The sequence below is a fragment of the Pinus tabuliformis genome, chromosome 6 (assembly GCF_031772625.1).
Source record: "Pinus tabuliformis cultivar Carrire ecotype Pingquan chromosome 6, CPIR1, whole genome shotgun sequence".
In the NCBI taxonomy this organism is placed as follows: Eukaryota; Viridiplantae; Streptophyta; class Pinopsida; order Pinales; family Pinaceae; genus Pinus; species Pinus tabuliformis.
In genome coordinates this window covers 1,038,937,134-1,038,956,696 of record NC_142292.1, presented here as the reverse complement: position 1 = coordinate 1,038,956,696, position 19,563 = coordinate 1,038,937,134, and positions in this window count along the sequence as shown.

The window sequence follows — 19,563 nt, the reverse complement described above, 5'->3', positions numbered from 1 at the left end:
TTGAGTCAAAAATAAAAAATATCATAGTAGACTTTGCATTAGGTGTAAATTAAAAAAAAATGAGTTATGCTACTCAACGTTCCCGGAATTTCATGCTAATTTTGGATAGTTGAGAATTGTGGTTGACCTCGTGATACCATCCTGGCTATAGATTACCGACCGCGTGATGTAAGCAATGTGTGCTTGTGGATCAATGGTATAGGATAATCACCGAACGCGTCATGTAACCCATGTGTGCTTGTGGATCATTGGTATAGGATAATCGATGTTTTGAACGACACGGCAAGACTCCAAGACGGTGAGAACGGATAATCAGAATTCCCTACAAATCCCGGCCGTAGTCTAACCATTACGCTTTATTGCACTCAAGGTTATGGAAATTTTGGCCATATTTTGAAAAAATCAGGAACGGAGTTTTGTAAATCTAAGTAAAAGCTGTCTAAATTCATAATTTTAGGCGCTTTAGATGATTTTGATGGTGTTGAATCTATTTCCACCATCAAAAACATCATTCAAACACTGCCTCTACAAGATTTTTATTTATTTATTTTTTTCCGTCCAAATTTCAACCACTTTTGACCCTCTGGGCAATTCCTCCGCCTCCATAGACAACTCCGATATACTTGCCATCACAAATATACTCACCGTAATCCCTCTCGTGACTTCTCATTAAGGAGGGCTAAAGAGAAGACTAATTCTTTTGGAGTTGTCTATCCCTCTCGTGACTTCTCATTAAGAAGGAGGGCTAGAGGGAAGACTAATTCTTTTGGAGTCGTATACGGAGGCGGAGGAATTGCTCGGAAAACCAAAAGTGGTCAGAATCTGGGAAAAAAAAAAACTTGTAGAGGCAGTATTTGAATGATTTTTTTGATGGTGGAAATGGATTCAACATCATCAAAAACATCTAAGGCACCTAAAATTATGAATTTAGACAACTTTTACTTAGATTTACAAAACTCCCTGCCCGATTTTTTCAAAATATGGCTAGAATTTTCATAACTTTCAGGGCAATAAAGCATAATTGTTAGACTATGGCAAGTATATCTGTGAGATTTGAATTTGGGTGGATGGTATAGTTATAGAAAAGAAAGATTTGAATTTGGGTGGATAGTATAGTTATAGTAAAGAAATTGGTGATAGATTTGAATTTGGGTGGAGAGTATAGTTAGTGTAAAGAAGTTCTTCTTCTTTTTAGTGGAAAAGGCAAGAGAAAGATTGTTGGTACTTGGCTAGCATACAATATATTCTCATTTAAATGTTTGGGTTAAAAAATTAACCTAAAAAAGGAAAAGAGAAATAATTCATACAGATCGAGTACATATTCCGACTTCATAAATTATTGTACTCCAAAATTTAAACATATAAACTTAAATATAAATGAAGAAGATCACAACAATTCTACCTGACCACCTAAACTAACTCAATTTAAAATAAATTAATAAATAATACACATCTAAATATAAATTTTTTGCAAAGTTAAAATTATCAATTTCCAATAATGCTATATATACATTCAAATATTCAAACATACTGGAATAACTTGTAGCTTCAAATATACACAATGAACCCTCTGTAAGCTTTTGCATAACCAAACCCTAACCCAATTGTCCGAACCTTGATTCAAATATGTAGAAGTGTAATTTTTTTGTGTTTTCTTCTCTTGGTCTCTAAGATCAGTATTCCCGAATCCCTGGTCCCACCGGATCCTCTTACATGTTCAAGGTGTTTTTAGATGTCATGAGGACGTTGTTGTCATGTTGCGAAAGTAACTTTGTCGTGCATTAATACGCACGACCAAGGTTTGAATTTGGATTTCTCTTTACCCATCATACAATTTTTTTTTGACATTTTGTGTTCTTATGCTCCCCGTCAAGAAACTTTATGTTTAAAAATTCCCTTCAACAGTAACGCTCTTACAATAAATTAACCTTTACCAATAAATGCTTGATTATAAAATTACCCTTCAATAACATAATAATGTTAAATTTTCACATATTTATCATAAGGAAAAAAACAAAATGACCATAACACACAAATGACTTGTTAAATCTCGAATATTGGTTTGAAATTACATGGAACACTCACAATAAAGTATTTGGAACTTGAAATCAAATGTTCTTGCCCGAGACATGCCATAGCATTTGTATATATGAGATATGACTAAGGATATCTTATGAGACATATAAGATGACCAACATAGTAAAACTATTGAATGTTATCAATAAAAGCTCAAAAGTAGATTAATTAATATGGTTTATGTTATTATTTACTTAATCTAATATATACTTGTGTATCTAAAGATAAAGTACATTTTACCATATATATTTTAGCATTGCTTTGGATAATGAGATATACACCAATGTTAACAAGAATGAATGCTTAGTATTTGAACCTTTTAAAAATTAAAAGACTAAAATTATAATAAATTGACATTGTAGATCTCTTTATATCATGTTATACGATTATGTTATGATTTCCTCCACTATTAAATTCTTAGAGAGAAAACACTTATAAGTATTAAATGTGGTAAAAGCATGCTCCGATTAAATATTTCCTTGTATTTATCACCAAAATTGTAGTAAAATATATATATATATATATATATATATATATATATATATATATATATATATATAGACAAAAAAACCATTGTGTATTAAAGTAACATTGAATAAAACCATAAGAAACTCACTCTAAAAGGGCTCTATATCGTATCTAACTAGTTTATTTTTTAGACAAAAGAATTTCATTGAAAATTCAAAATAATTTTCACCTTGGTGTAGTATTTAGAGACTATACCCTTTAATCTAACTTGTAGACATGTGAACTAAAAATTAAATATATTTAAATTATAATACTTTGACAACTACAATTGTGGAGGTTTCAACAAAAATTGTTGAACATTTGAAACATGTTTATTTTTCTTATTGAAAGTATATAATCAATCCTAGGTAGAGTACTTGATGGTTATCCATTGCATATCTTTCAATTGTCATTTAAAAACAACAATTTATATTATACCACTAGAATATTTAGATTCCCAATAAGACTAAGTTCCATGCAAATTAGGAGATAATTTTTGACATTATCTAATATAAGGTTTGATATAAAACATAAGTATATGACACCCTAAAAGGGCACAAGAACATACCACCAATGTACAGTTTTCAGATCCATCTAATAAGAGAAATTCATTTTACAACAAATTAATAGTTGTTTCAAACTGATGTCACAACTTACAAGTATCTAAATTCCATTGCTCCAATGATAATGTAAGAATGCCTCAAGTTGCATGGAAGCTATGCATTAAATCCAAAGAAAAATGGAGATTGGTTATATGTGCAAAAGAATCTCCTCATATTTAAATGCATCTTGAGAAACATAAAGGGAAAGATGTTATGTCATAGTAGCAAAATGCTCCAATCTAAATGTACCACATATTTTACTACATTTTTAAAAGGGTTGGTAATATGTGGGCCACCTACGTATATGAAATGTAAATGGACAAAAAATATAATCGACACCTCATTCTCCAATATGTGGTGTAGTGTGGACTTCAATATTATAGAACTTTATTCTTTTAAGATTAATTTGACATAAAAATGCAATACTTTAACTTTAATTATACTGGATAAAAATGTATGATGTTGGACTTCAAATTTATTTTTTCATAAACATGTTTATGCTTTCGATTCTTTATATTTTAAAACCTTATCTATGTTTAATAAGTTTGGGATTAAAATAAATATATACTTTTTAAAATGATGGGGAGATAAGATTTGAAAATATATGTCTACTCTTGTTTGCACCTAAACAAAGCAAGGTGCACTCTACAATGTCCTCAAATTTGGATTAAGCATAATGTGACTAAGCTTAATTAACATTATTAGACTTAAAAGAATTATAAATTAAGTTTATATTAAAACAAATATATCAAAATAATAAATAATTATTATTTTTATAATTGAATTATCTTCCTTTCAAATATTTTAATAAAAGTTTTTGTAGATTTGATCTTTCGCCACTTGGTAGATTGCTAGTTAAAATGGATCTAAGTTGGTTTAATTATTAATTTTATCTTTTAATTTTTAATTTAATTTATTTATTTTTGTAATTTTATTTTGACTCAGACAAATGTTATAAAAGAAATTACAACATCTCTACCATATTGGAGAGCACTTTGCGCACAAGTATTTTATAAAAGAAGGAAATCCTCATTATCTTAAAATATATATTGTAACAAAAAATAGTATTTACATCAAAACAAATTTATTAAATGAAAAATTCATTACTCAAATACAATATTAAAAAATATCCCATTTAATTGAGATATGTTTTTTATTGATTATTTAATTTAGCGAAGTCTATCTAAATGTGTTAGAATGATTATTATTACTAATTAAATTATTTCTTATCCATCAAATACTTTTTTTAATGGTTAATTTTAATCAAAAATCCGGGAGGGATTTTTATTTTTTAGAGTGTTAAATCCACTTATGCATTCAAAATTTATTTGAAATAACAAAAAATCACAGACTTGCTTGAAATTGTAATTAGAAAACACTAATTCTCATCATTATTCATATAAATATTTTAATTTAAATATAGTCAAAATTTAAGTTATGCTCCAAATCTTTCCTAGCAACACAAGCATGAAAATCTTTCTTTAGATACATCTCCACACAATCAATTATTCATTACTACTTGAAAATACCAATGTTCAAATAAATCACATTCGTTTTAAACCCAACATCCACCAAAAACCCAAAAGCAGTGCTCCTCGGGCTAATTTGCATAACATCCACCAAGAGCAACCAAATATCCACCAAAATTCCATTGTGCAATTTGGATGACAAAATAATGTGCAGAAACAAAGATCAAAGCAAGGGCGGATTTACTTTAGATTTTCCTGGACGCCTCTCCTAGGATTTCAAAATTTCATTGAAGCGAGCTTAATTTGAAGCATGGTGTGGATGTAAAATTATCCACACACAAGAATTATCACTTACAATAGGACCATGAAAAAAACCTACACCAATGGAAGTCATTGAAAGGTGGGAGATGAACGTTGCCAGAGACAGATGGATTGTCAAAGGTTAAACAAGTGGCCATATCGAGGAGAACCAGCGCCTGGAAACTCAGTATACTACCTTCGCTTCTGCTTTCTTCAATGGGTATTAATGACGTTTTCAGCAAAATGTTAACCGTCAAAAATACATTTTGAACCGTTCCAAACACGTCTAAAAAACTGGGCTTTAAAATTTTCTAACCATCAAATACGTTCAAAAAGCCTTATGACAGGAAAAATTCCCATCAAATTCCATCCTTGTGGGCAACTCACGTTTTGCCAACCTAATCCAATTGTCCGACCCCTATTTCAAACGTATAAAAGTAAAAAAAGCATGTTATGAGGAATGTTATAGAAAGAAGAAAGAAGAAGAAAGACATTATTTTAAGTTCATCAGGCTAGAGATAGTTTATGAGACAGATTGCTTCTTCTTCATATGCTTGCTTCTTTATAGAGTAGATGCAAGTTGACTTTTTTCAAAGGTGTAAAATTTGGAAAAAATGAATTTTATACTTTATAGATTGGGTTGAACTTATCTATTTTATATTACTATAGATCCATTTTAACTTGAACCTATTAAGAGTCTAGAGGTATCAAATTTTTTAATATGTAAATTTCTCTTTAAGTGTAAAATTTGAGAAAATATTTGCATTTCTAAATTTTACATCTAGAAAGATTTGATTCCTCTTGATACTAAATAAATTAGGACTTAATATTAACCTGTACTAATTCTTAATAATAATATTTATATTTATACAAAATTCCCATCTCATTTTTAATTTTATCAAAGCTTTTACATGTAGTGACATATATATGTTGCAGTTTTTTTGGACATTTAAAAAATATGTGATATGCATACTATTGATAATATATAACTTAGAAAAAAGTATTTGTCAATATTAAATTTATATCTTTAATTATGAATATTAATCATTATCTTAATTTATATGTTCAAATTCTCGTTAATTCATAAGTGTTAGTTACATTTTATATATTTCACATTTTTGAAATATTTATTTTTAATTATATATTTAAATTTAGCAATTACTTTTATTAAGTTTTTATATGTTTATTAATCATATATTTTGAAATATGATTAAGAATATGAATAATTATTATTTAAATTTCTTTTAATGTTACACATATTATGATTTTTGTCATGGAAAAAATTGTTTGTAATTTTATTAATTAAAAAATATATATAATTTAACAAATTGAATTGAATTATTTTTATTTCCTTTTTATTTTTTATAAGTTTTTTACTTGAGTTGACATCGTTGTCATCATCATCATTATTATTATTATTATTAAGTTTTGATCTAATGCTTCATTTTATGGCCACTATAACTTCTCTCCTATATTTAGCCAATATTTAAATGTTTATACTCATTTACAAACATTACAACATCTCCTTCATATTGGGCTTAGAGTGTTGATATGTAGGGTGGGTAGATCCCAGAGGTGCTCAATAGCCTAGTATTGGAGAGATGTGGTTATGTACATTAATGAGGAAGATATGAGGGAGATATTGTAGTGTCTGTAAATGAGTGTAAACATTTACATGTCTGCTCAAGAAAATCTTCTTTAAAATGAAAAACAAAAATGTGTGGTGTTCAATTGCCACATATTCACCAAATCCCCCATTCTTTGATCAATTGCCACAATAATAAGAATACTAGATCTTCGTGAACAAAAAATTTATACATAAATTCATATTTTGTTATAATGACTAAACTAAAATTATAACAAATTTTGTAACCACAACATAATCTAGAGTTATGTTTGCATCTAATTCATAATTGATTGTAAATTATTACTATAATAATAGTATATACTTCATTATTTTCTCATGGCTCCTATTGGTTACCGTAGTAAATTTTTATTGGCATGGTTGCAATATTCATGCTTGAATTTATGACATATACTTCCTACCATATATTTATATTTTTTCTAGAACTTATGATGAGTAAAAGTTTGTCTCTCAATACCTAAAAGTGTTATTTTAGAGAAATCTACATAACTAAAAATGAAATTTGTTAAAAAAAATTATTTAACATTTTCAAAAAAATTAAATATAAAAGAACTCAAGTAAATTATACTTATAAATAAGTAATTAATATATCAAGATTTCTTATTAATCTATCGACCAGATAAGGTTATAGCAATTGATTTATTTATTAATTTCTATTTTTATTTTCTATTGGAAAATAAATAGCAGCATGAATTCATCATTGGAGCTAAAACTCGTGAAAGGTTAAGAAACCTGCAGAAATAGATCCTAGGAGGAGAAGGTCTCTTGAGGGGAGGAGGTGATAAGGAGCACAATACTTGAAAGTACATAGATGGAAATGATTCCATAGACCAAGTCAAAATCTTCTATGAGGTCTCGATTTTGACCCACTCCATGGTAATTATTAATCCTTGTTGCCTGCGGCATGGGACTATTAGTAATCCATTTTTAAGTGATGGAATTAATCCATGCAAGACATTGAAGACTAAGCTAAAGTTTAGTCTCCTTGTTTGACGTTGTTTCCAAGGAGTATGGTGATTCAACCTATGAAATGGAGACATTGTCTTCGACTACCAATAAGATTTTTGATTGTCTTATTTGGCCTCTTCCCCAGGCAAAGAGGCTAAAATATGATGCAAAATGCTATAATATCATGGTTAATGGGATTTGTTTGATTCATATTTCTGAAACTGACACTAATGTCAACATTAATTCGCTCACATTAAATGTTTGTTTCTTCGTTACTAATATCTGTAGGTATCTCTTGATCATGTAATATGGGTAAGCCACAAAACATGTTGACAGACCACATGGTTATCTGCCAGACCACATGGCTATTTAGATTTTTCCAAACCATGCCAAACCACATGGCCAGCTGCCAGACCACACCACATTGCTATTTGCATGTGCTAGCCATGTGCATGTGAGCCAATCATTCTTTGGGTAGTGCGTCTTCATAAAACTATGAACTATGAACATTTGAGGAAGTTGATTGTTTCCTAAAATTTGCAAGCAGAAAAAAAGTTTTCACACCGTTTCTTCACAGAAACAACACATTGAAGAACATCATGAATTTAACCATTAATTTAGACATATTTGGGGAACAAAAACATCCAATTATTCATATAAAACAGGGCATGGTGGCTCCCAATGTAAGGAACATGCCTAATGAATACCTCAAATGGAAAAATTGTTAGCTGTTGGAGGGATGGGGAGGATTGACCTCTCTTTCATGATTACACATTCATCACACATGTTTTCCTAGAAGAAAGGAAGTGGAAACCTCACATATATACTATACAATGGTGATGAAAAAATACCCTTTTAGGGGTAATCCCGTCAAATAAAGCATACACCCATTATAGGCATGAACAAGAAGAAAAAATAGATTACCAAATTATCCACCAAAAGGAGAAGAGGTGAAAACCTCTATGCTTGCAATTTTGAAGAGAATGCTTCTATTTCTTCTTGCAAGGGTATTTAATCTTTCTTCTTTCAAACTTAAAGATAATGCTTCTCTTTCTGCTTGTAAGGATTGCATGGTTACAAGAGATTAGAATGCATGAAAACATACAGGCTCACATTTGAGTACACTATATTCATTGTTAGAATATAATGAATACAAATTTTATACATTTTTAGCTACAGCTACAAATTTCAGTTACTTACTAGGAATTGCCTTACTAAAAAGAAGCAGTAGCTTCTCAAGTTTTCAAGTTTGCTCTGGTTCTTGAATTGCCAAGTTTGTCACTCCTGGAGATGTCCTCCTTTAAGCATGTGCAGTTGCAGTTGTGTTGATCACAAATAATTCATACAATGACAAAAAAAACATGTGTAGTGACAAAAAAAAATATGTCCATTCAAATACTCTCCAAAAACATAGTTGTGTATGACATTTCAATTTCTTCCAAATACACATAATAGAAGCAATACCTCTTTGGAAATGAAGCAAATTTCATGTAGTAGTGCAATAAATTTTTGGAAGTCCGAAGTATTTCCATGGCTTCCTATTTCAAAGTGTATTATCCTGAATCCCAACAGGTCTATGTCTAAGTTCACTATTTTAAAATTGTTCCAGTTAAGAAAACTACCATTTTTGAGGTGTAATAGATGAAAGTTTGAAATTCCATTTGTAGATTTTTACTTGTAGATTCAATGACTTATGTGATATGCTAAAACAAAAGACAATAATCTACTCTACTCTTCATCGGAAACAAAAATTGATCGATGAAAATAATAAGAAGAAAAAGGAAGAATATCAATTGCACATAACACAAAATTTCTCTAGCGAAAGCAAGTCCTAAAAACCATGATTATCTATATTTCGTTAACCAAAAGATTTGAGAAGAAAATACAATGCTTGTTCAACCCGAACAATTCCTGCACTAGTACAATTTAACTCTTTGCCTCACAAGCCAGCTCAAGCCAACGATTAGCTAATTATGTTGCTTGCTAAGCCCCTACTTCCTTGCAAAATTCCTGAGAGAATTAGACCATATTTAAATGGAGATCCTTACTCTATAATTGCACAATCCAAACACAGGCCCTCAACTAATTGCATACATCATATCTAAAATTCAGAAAATTATACAACTGATAGTACATTGTCCCTAAACTCTAATCTCAACTGGGTATTCCTATGAAATGGCATGCATGAGTTATTTATGAATGAACCTTCAGTTACCTGGTGTGGCACTGAGGATGCACTGGTGTCCATCCCCACTATTAGACCTTCTACAAGTTCCTCCAATAGTTAGAACTAGTTTAATTGCCTATAACTCAATTAGACTGAGTTATCTAATTACAACTCAAAAGAACTCAACCTGGGCTCCCAAAGTTTATGGATCACTCTACATGAATCTAGATAGACTTCCAACTCAAAATTTTTAAATCAATTAAGTCAATTTAAATTAATTAACTATTACAAGTTACTATGAGAATAGAATTTTGCCCATGGGGCTTTGGATTAACGATGAATGGGTGCACTGTTAAGGCACTCCTTATGATAGGTCACTAGTTCAAATCCCCCGTGGGTGCTTACCTACCAAAAAGAAAAGAGAATAGAATTTCGATTTAATTCATAATTTAATTCAAGGAAAAATTAAATTATAATTTCTAGATGCTAGTTTTAACATTTATTGTTGTTATTTTCAACACTCCCTCTAAACAAGAAAGGAATTGAACTCTATCCTGATCTGGTACTTCTTGAATGTTTTTCATGCAACACTTGTCACTGTTGTTGTTGCTATTGCAAAATCTGCAACCAAAAAGCATCCAACCTAAATTAGTATGATGCATATGTCACCAAAGTCTCTGACTGCTACTATCTATATCTCTGTTGGTTGAAAACTTCGCGCTTTTGCTCACTCTGCCTCTGTGCCATCTACACTGCTATCAAATCTGCTCTGTGCTCTCCAGTATCTGACTGCTACTACTCTCTACCTCTATCACTCTAACATCTGACTGCATCAACTTCCATTGATCCATCCTGCCACTATGTACTGTGGGCTCCCATAGCAAGGTAATGATCCATGAGACAAAACCTATCAATGGACCCTACCCAAATTTTTGCACTCTTGGGACTAATAGTTCACATCGCCCCACCTCTCACCTGGAGGTATGGCTGCATGTGCTCCCTTTGCCCACTTGGCTCGAAATTTCCCCCTACTAGAGGTATTTTCTTGAGTGGATGCCTCCACTCAGTCTCCTCTCTGCTTCTCCAATTGTGGCTGCTCCCAAACTTTCTGAGGCTACTTCTAAGGTTGCATGTTGAGAGGTAATTTATGCTCCCTCTCAACTACCAAGTCTCTAAACTTTGCCTTGCTCCTCAAGGTTTTGCATGCATCTTATATCTCAAGTGCATACAGGTTCTTAACTCTCACACCGATATGTTTCACCTGTACCATGCCGATGTGTCTAAGGAAAACCTTTCCCTTACTAGAAATCACATCGTAGCCACGGTCTTCCAATACCGCGACAGAAATAAGATTCTTCTTTAGTACTGGAACATACATCACATCTGTGATTCTGAGAGGGGAACCAAACTCCCTCTAAAAGGTAAATGTACCGATGTCGGTCACGCTATACCTCCCATCATCTCCAAAATCTATGTTCTACTTTAGGTATTTCTTGTCAAAGTCATTGAAGATATCTCTATTCCCCGTGATATGGAATGAGGCACCGCTATCAAGATACCACATGTTTCCCATTATAGTGTTGTCCATGCATGCAATGAGAGTGAAATCAAGTTTGAGTTGTGAAGCTAGAGCTTCACCTGGTGCTACTACCACAAGCTCCTTCTTGCTTTATTTCTTCTGTGGGAAATTTGTGGCAAAGTTCCCGTACTTGTGATAGTGAAAACGCTTGAATTTGACAAGTCCTTCTTCTTGCCACCACAATTTTTTTTTGAAAAAAGAGATGATTTTAAATCGACGATATTTCCCTCATCCAAACTCTGATCCAAATGATTTTTTTTTTGAATTTGGGTTTTTTTTGCAAGGAATCTAGGTTTGCTATTTATTTTTGAAAATTTTCAACAAAAAAGTTCAGATCTACCTAGAAAACTTACTGCCCAAAAAAAAATCCTACTCCTCAATCTTCCAATATCAATGATCACAACTCCTTTTGTGTCACTAAACATTGACTCAATAATATTCCCACTAATAGCCTTCTAGCTCCATTAAGGCAATAGGGTGTTCTGGATCTTCCTTGAACTAGAGCTCCATCAATTTGCAAGGACAACTTCAAATTATTCTCTTCTATTGTCTTCAGCTCCGATACCATGTAGATTTTTACTTGTAGATTCAACAACTTATGTGATATGCTAAAACACAAGACAAGAATATACTCACTCTTCAACGAAAACCAAAATTTATTGATGAAAACAATAAGCAGAAAAGGAAAAATATCAATTGCACATAACACAATAATTCTCTGGGGAAAGCAAGTCCTAAAAACCATGATTATATATATTTCATTAACCAAAAGATATGAGAAGAAAATACAATGCTTGTTCAACCCAAATAATTCATGCACTAGTACAATCTAACTTCTTGCCTCAGAATCCAGCTCAAGCCAACACTTAGCCAATTTTGCTGCCTTCCAAGCCCCTACTTCCTTGTGCAATTCATGATTGAATTAGTCGTGTTTAAATGGAGATCCTCACTCTAAAAATGCACAATCCATACATAGGCCATCAACTAATTGCATGCACCATATGTAAAATTCAAAAAATTATACAACTGATAGTACATTGTCCTTGAACTCTAATCTCAACTAGGTCTTCCCTGGAACTGACATGCATGAGTTATTTATAAATGATCCTTCAGTTAACTAGTGCGTTACTGAGGATGCACTCATTCCCTTCCCCACTACTAGACGTCCTATGAGTTCCTCAAACAATTAGAACTAGTTTAACTTACTATAACTCAGTTATACTAAGTTATCTAATTACAACTCAAAATAACTCAACCTCAGCCCCTAAAATTTAGGGATCATTCTACATGAATCTAGATAGATTTCCAAATCAAATTTATTAAATAAATTAGGTCAAATTAACTTAATTAACTATTACAAGTTCCTATGAGAATACAATTTCGATTTAATTCAAGGATAAATTAAATTAGAATTTCTAGATGTTATTTTTAGAATTTCTTGTTGCTCTTTTCAGCACCATTTACATCCGTAAAACATAAACTAAATCCTATTTAAAACAACACATAAAACAAAAGCTAAATCTTATTTAAAAAAAATGCAGATACATGCTCATATTGCTTTCGGTGACAACATAACACAATACCTACCGAAGCTTTATCAAGAGAATATGCAGAGTGATAGAAACAAGAAGGATGATGTTATGCTCTTAACCTGCAAAATGATACCCAAATACAGAATATGCGAAGAAAAGATACCCAGAACACAGAATAGCAATGATTTTATTATTCAGAGAGTAATGTTCACTTGCCTCTTCGAGGGGGCAACCTCCAATAGAGCAGAGCTCGACTACAAAATAAGACACGATGCTCCTCGCAGGGAGTCTCTATCCTTTATATATGACTCATACATGCAATACCACGGGCCAATACCGTGGGTTTTATTAATACCATATATCTAATACTACGGCCCATTTGCAACTAACTGTGGTTCCGTCATTAATTGCGGGTTAACCACTTATAGTTATTAATATGGGCTTTATTGACTCTTGACTATGACGTGATCCCATTACATAAATAAGGGGGTTAGGGTGGGACCCTAACATGCCCTCCCCCTTAAGACTAGCCTTGTCCTCAAGGCTGAAGCTGCGGAAACTGCTGAAGAATAGTGGTTGGTTCCCAAGTTGCATCTTCCGGAGAGGTGTCTTTCCATTTGATGAGGACTTCCTTAATCATGCGGTCGCGCAGTTGCTTGTCTCGTGTGTCTAGGACCTGTTCAGGTTGAAGCCAGATGGACCCTTCTTCGTCCAATTCAGGTAGACTGGTCTGAATTCTGAAATTGTTCCCAATCACTTTCTTGAGGCATGAGACATGGAAAACTGGATGGATTTTTGCAGTAGGTGGCAAGGCTAACTTGTAGGCCACTTCTCCAATGCGCTGAAGTACTTGATATGGTCCATAGAATTTGGGAGAGAGTTTCTAACACCCCTTGTCTTTGAGTGATGTTTGCTTATATGGTTGGAGCCGTAAAAAGACCTGATCCCCTTCTTGAAATTGGCGCTCTGAGCGATGCTGGTCTACCTGTTGCTTCATGCGGTTCTGAGCTTGATGAAGATTCTCTCGAAGATGGGCGAGCATGGTTGCGCGGTGTTGTAGGAGTTGATCCACTGCTTGTACTTTTGAGCATCCCTTGAGATACGAAGTAGGTGAAGGCGGGAGTTGACCATATACTGCTTCATAGGGAGTCATTTTGGTGGTGGCATGATAGTTGGTGTTATACCACCATTCAGCTAGAGGTAGCCACTGTACCCAAAGGTGTTGCTTTTTTGAAGTGAAACACCTAAGGTAGGTTTCTAGACATTTGTTGACGGCTTCAGTTTGACCATTTGTTTTCGGATGATAGGAAGTACTGAGTTTGAGTTGAGTACCTTGTATTCTGATGAGTTCCTGCCAAAAATTACTAGTGAAGATCGGGTCGCGGTCGGACACAATAGAAGTGGGCATGCCATGCAATTTGAAGATCTGATCCATGAAAGATTGAGCAACCAAAGTTGGTGTAAATGGGTGGGGTAGGGCGCAGAAATGAGCATACTTACGACAGTCGGTCCACAACCACCATGATGACTGACTTGTTCCCTGACTTTGGAAGACCTGTAATGAAATCCATAGAAACCTCTGTCCAAATTGATGTTGGAATGGGCAATGGTTGTGATGTGCCTGGTGTGTTGACAGTTTCCCCTTTGTGGCGTTGACAGACATCGCATTCTGCTATGAAAGTAAGGATGTCCTTTTTCATGCCTGTCCAAAAAAATGATCTTCTGGTGCGATCATACGTCTTCTGAAAGCCCGAATGTCCTGCAATGGGAGATGAGTGCAATTCTGCCAAAATGCGACTTTTGAGGGTGGATGTTGGTGATATTACGACTCTGTCCTTGTAGCGAAGAATATCATCCTGCCACGAGTAGCCCTTGGTGGAATTTGGATTTACCTGCAATTGAGAAATGAGTTGGGAGAGCCCGGGGTCTGAAAACCATTCCCTGCGAGCCTCTTCAATCCATTCTGGAATGGGGAGGGAAATTGCTAGCAGAGTACTTTCCTCCTCAAATTGGAGAGATAATGCATCTGCTACACTATTGTCTTTCCCTTTCTTGTAAATGATCTCATAATCATATCCCAGCATTTTGGCTAGCCATTTATTTTGTTGTGGGGAGGATAGGCGTTGCTCCAAAAAATATTTAAGACTGTGATGATCTGTGCGGATTTGGAAACGTCGCCCCAATAAGTAAGGTCGCCAGGTCTCGACTGCATGTAAGATGGCCATCATTTCCTTCTCGTAGGTAGATTGGCCCAGATTCCTCCCACTGAGTTGTTGGCTTGTGAAGGCCAACGGTCGCCCTTCCTGCATTAAGACCGCCCCAATACCTGTACCCGAAGCATCACATTCAATGATAAAAGATTTGGTGAAGTCAGGTAGTGCTAAGACTGGAGTGGAACACATGGCATTTTTTAGAGCTTTAAAGGCCTGTTGTGCTTCCTCATTCCAGAAGAATGAATTTTTCTTTAGGAGTTGGGTGAGGGGCTTCACTATGCGACCATAGTTGCGGACAAATTTATGATAATAGCCTGTGAGACCCAAAAATCCTCTGAAGCTCTTCAAGGTCTTAGGTTGAGGCCATTCCTGCATTGCCTGGATCTTTTTGGGGTCCACCTTGACACCTTCACGCCCCACAATGTGGCCCAAATACTCTACTTCTGCCATGCCAAACGAACACTTGGACATCTTGACAAATAATTTATGCTTGCGGAGCAGTTGCAAGAGTAGATCTACATGCTAAAGATGTGCGGCCCAAGTGCAACTATAGATGAGGATGTCATCGAAGAAGATAAGGACAAATTTCCTGAGATATGGTTTGAGAATGTGGTTCATAAGGCTCTGAAAAGTAGAGGGGGCATGACAAAGACCAAATGGCATGACCAGAAATTCATAATGGCCTTCATGAGTTCGGAAAGCAGTCTTGGGGATGTCGACTTCCTTCATATGAATTTGGTGGTAGCCTGAGCGAAGATCCAACTTAGTGAAGAATTGAGCCCCATTGAGTTCATCCAGCAAATCATCAACCACCGGGATGGGAAATTTATCTTTGACTGTCAACTTATTGAGGGCCCTGAAGTCGAGACACATCCGCCACTCCCCATCTTTCTTGAGCACCATGACCACTGGGGATGAATAAGGACTAATGCTGGGACGAATGACACCTCCTTCCAAAAGTTCCTTGATGATTTTTTCTATTTCATTCTTTTGGGTGAACGGATATTTGTATGGGCGCACATTTGGGGGTTGGGCCCCTGGAACCAAGGTGATGCTATGATCATGTTCCCCTCGCGAGGGTGGAAGGTCATGAGGCTTGTCAAAGACCGGCAGATGGTTATTTAAAATCTGTTGCATCTCAGGATGAATTGGTAGAGGCTTGGTTTCGATTGCCTGGATGGCATTAAATTGAGCTACAACTCCATGATTGCCCTTTTTTAACAATTTTTCCATCCTATGCGAGCTGATGATAGAGGGGGTTCCCGCCTGGAGTCCACGGAGGGTATGTGTGTAGTTGTTCTTCTTAAAACTCATATATAACTCCTGGAAATCCATTGTGATTGGCCCAAGAGTGCGGAGCCATTCAGCGCCGAGGACAATGTCGCAACCCCCCATGTGTATGGCAAACATGTGAGTTTTCAACTGATAATCCCCCATTTGAAGTTTGACATTTTCACAGCGGCCTTCACATTTCATTGTGCCTCCATCCGCAATTTGAACTTGGAAGTTAGAAACTGCTCGTACAAAACAATGCACTGCTTCTGCGACTTTTTTATGGATGAAATTATGTGTACTTCCACTATCAATCAAGACTACTACTGGGTGATGTTTAATAAAACCTCTGATTTTGAGAGTTTGAGGGGAAGAAATCCCTGCCAAAGCATGCAACGAAATAACTGGTTCATCAGAGACATTGTCCTTTTGGTTGTCTTCTTCTAGCGGCTCATGTTCCTCCAGTGGTGGATCTTCCTCTGTTGAGCTGTAGTCAGTGGCATCAATTTGAAAAAAATTGGGCTCCTTGCATTTATGACCTGGGGAGTATTTTTCATCACAATAGTAACATAGGCCTTGCTTTCTTCTTTCGGTCATTTCCGCAGGTGACACCTTTTGGACCTTAAGTGTTTGGGTCATGTTGTGAGCCTGTGGGGGGCGACCTTTAGCGGAGAAATTTGGGCGACTGTATTGGGCTGCTAATGCACGCTCCACGTTACGAGCTACCTTGCAAGCCTCCGTCCATGTGGGAGGGTGGTGCACTAGGACTTGAGCTTTGATGGCTTCTTTAAGACCGCTGATAAAACATTCCGTGTAGAATGCATCTAAGAGACCCCAAGTGCGGAAGGCTAAGGCTTCAAAAGCTGTAATATATTCATCCACTGTACCAGTCTGTCGGAGCTTAGTAAGACGACCCAAAAAAGAGTCCTCCTGTTCAAAGCGGTCTTGAAGAGCTTTTGTAAATTGGGTCCAAGTCCTAAAAGGTCCATTGCAACGTTGATGACATTCCCACCTTTGCCACCTTTCATTGTCCAAGTACATGCTCCCCAACATAAGCTGAGTCGCATCATCTAAGATACGATTCAGTTTGAAATACTGCTCCATTTGTGCTATCCATGCCGACGGGTGAGAACCATCAAATTTATGCATATCCAACTTGGGAGGTCGCTGACTGGGTGGTTGGTGGGTGTGCCAGACGTGAGGAGAGTGGCTAGACTCACCCTCATTGTATCCATTGCCATTATACGCCTCCTCGTGGGCTTGCTCCTTGTCCTTCGGGATGAGTTGCGCGACCTGGCTACATAGTCCGGTAAGCTGAAGGCTGAGGGTGTGCATGGATTCTTCAAGTTTGTCCATCCTTTCATTGGCCATCGCTTGAGCTCTAGTTTCTACCATACACCAACCTGATGAAAATTTGGGACCGCCTAAAAATTTTCACTAATAATTGAATGGTACCACCGTGCTCAGCTCGTCGTCCTGATTCTGATGGGCTAGATCACCAATAAGCGCCCCGGAAGATCTCAGTTTTTTTTTTTTTTTTTTTTTCTGAAAACTCCTAACGGAGTTTTACTCCTTCCTGATCAATACTGCAGTCGCCAATTCCTCAAAAGGTCAATGCTGCCAAAAGTCCTGCGAAAATTATACCCTGGTATAGGAACCCTTCACAACAACTCCGATCTGGTGGATCTGAGAGATCTGAATGGCAGATCGGATAGCTCTGGGCGGCGGAACAGACTGCTGCTGCGGATCTGATGGATCTAATAGATCGGACTAACTGATCTGCGAACTCGAGACTGCGGGACTGATTGTCTGCTGCTGCTGCACCCCTTTGCACAAGCTGATCTGGAATAGATGATGTGTGATCCCCTGATAGAAAGGGAACTATGGTCTTGAGGAGTGTCAGGTGCTACAGATCGCAATATACATAAGGGTCTGGCAGTAGTACTCGGCCCAATGTTTCAGGGCTCTAACTAAGGAGGATCGACCATACCCTTAGCCGTACAACCCGACTACCTTATCGTACGGCCGAGTAATCTCTCCGAGTGCTATTCTCAGTGTACTGTAGCCACAAGACGGCCGACGGTTTATCTATGGCGAGGTTTCAAGGGAGCCTAGGGGGCTTCCGATATACCCAGAGGATACGTGGAAGACAGTCCGTGCGCGGTTCTGTCTAATGCGCTACTACTCGAAGGGGTACCCACAGGGGTTACAAGGGAGTCCAACAGACGTGACCACCTCTTGTATTTCCTGCGTGCATGCCTCCCCAAATCCGCAGGTTTATGCGCTCAACGACAAATCCTGTGGCTTAAAGACGTCGGAACACGTCTCTAGCCAAAAAAAAAAAAAATTGCTAAGAATTGGAGATCCCACCGGCCCTGGAAAGTGCTCTGATACCACTTGTTATGCTCTTAACCTGCAAAATGATACCCAAATATGAAATATGCGAAGAAAAGATACCCAGAACACGGAATAGCAATGATTTTATTATTCAGAGAGTAATGTTCACTTGCCTCTTCGAGGGGGCAACCTCCAATAGAGCAGAGCTCGACTACAAAATAAGACATGATGCTCCTCGCAGGGAGTCTCTATCCTTTATATATGACTCATACATGCAATACCACGGTCCAATACCGTGGGTTTTATTAATACCATCTATCTAATACTATGACCCATTTGCAACTAATTGTGGTTCCGTCATTAATTGCGGGTTAACGACTTACAGTTATTAATATGGACTTTATTGACTCTTGACTATGACGTGATCCCATTACATAAATAAGGGGGTTAGGGTGGGACCCTAACAGATGAAACTTGTGACACCCCTCTGTTATTCTCCGTTCATTTTCTTCTTGTGGGGATGATGGAACTGCATTTATGCACTTTCTAAATGAGAGTTTGGTGTAGCCCTGTTATGTTGCTTGGAAACGATAAGAGAGAAGATATGGATTAACATGTTTAAATAAGAAAAATTTCTTCATATCTCGTAAGATCATTGAAGGCAGAGACTTTGAGAACAATGTAGCAGGGACCTGTCACATTCCCGCCCCTCTCGTCACTTCGAACGAAAGGATCTAGTCTTGTAGCACGAACTGTAGTTAATTCCACTCCTGTAGTCAACATGGTTGTTGTCAACGCTGGTGTTGGTACTGTTGTTCAGCCAAAGAAACCTAATGTCCTTGCATGGAGAGCCCCTTTATAAAAACAAAATTTGATCTCTCAACGATCAACTTCAATTTGCCTCTCGGGGATTGAA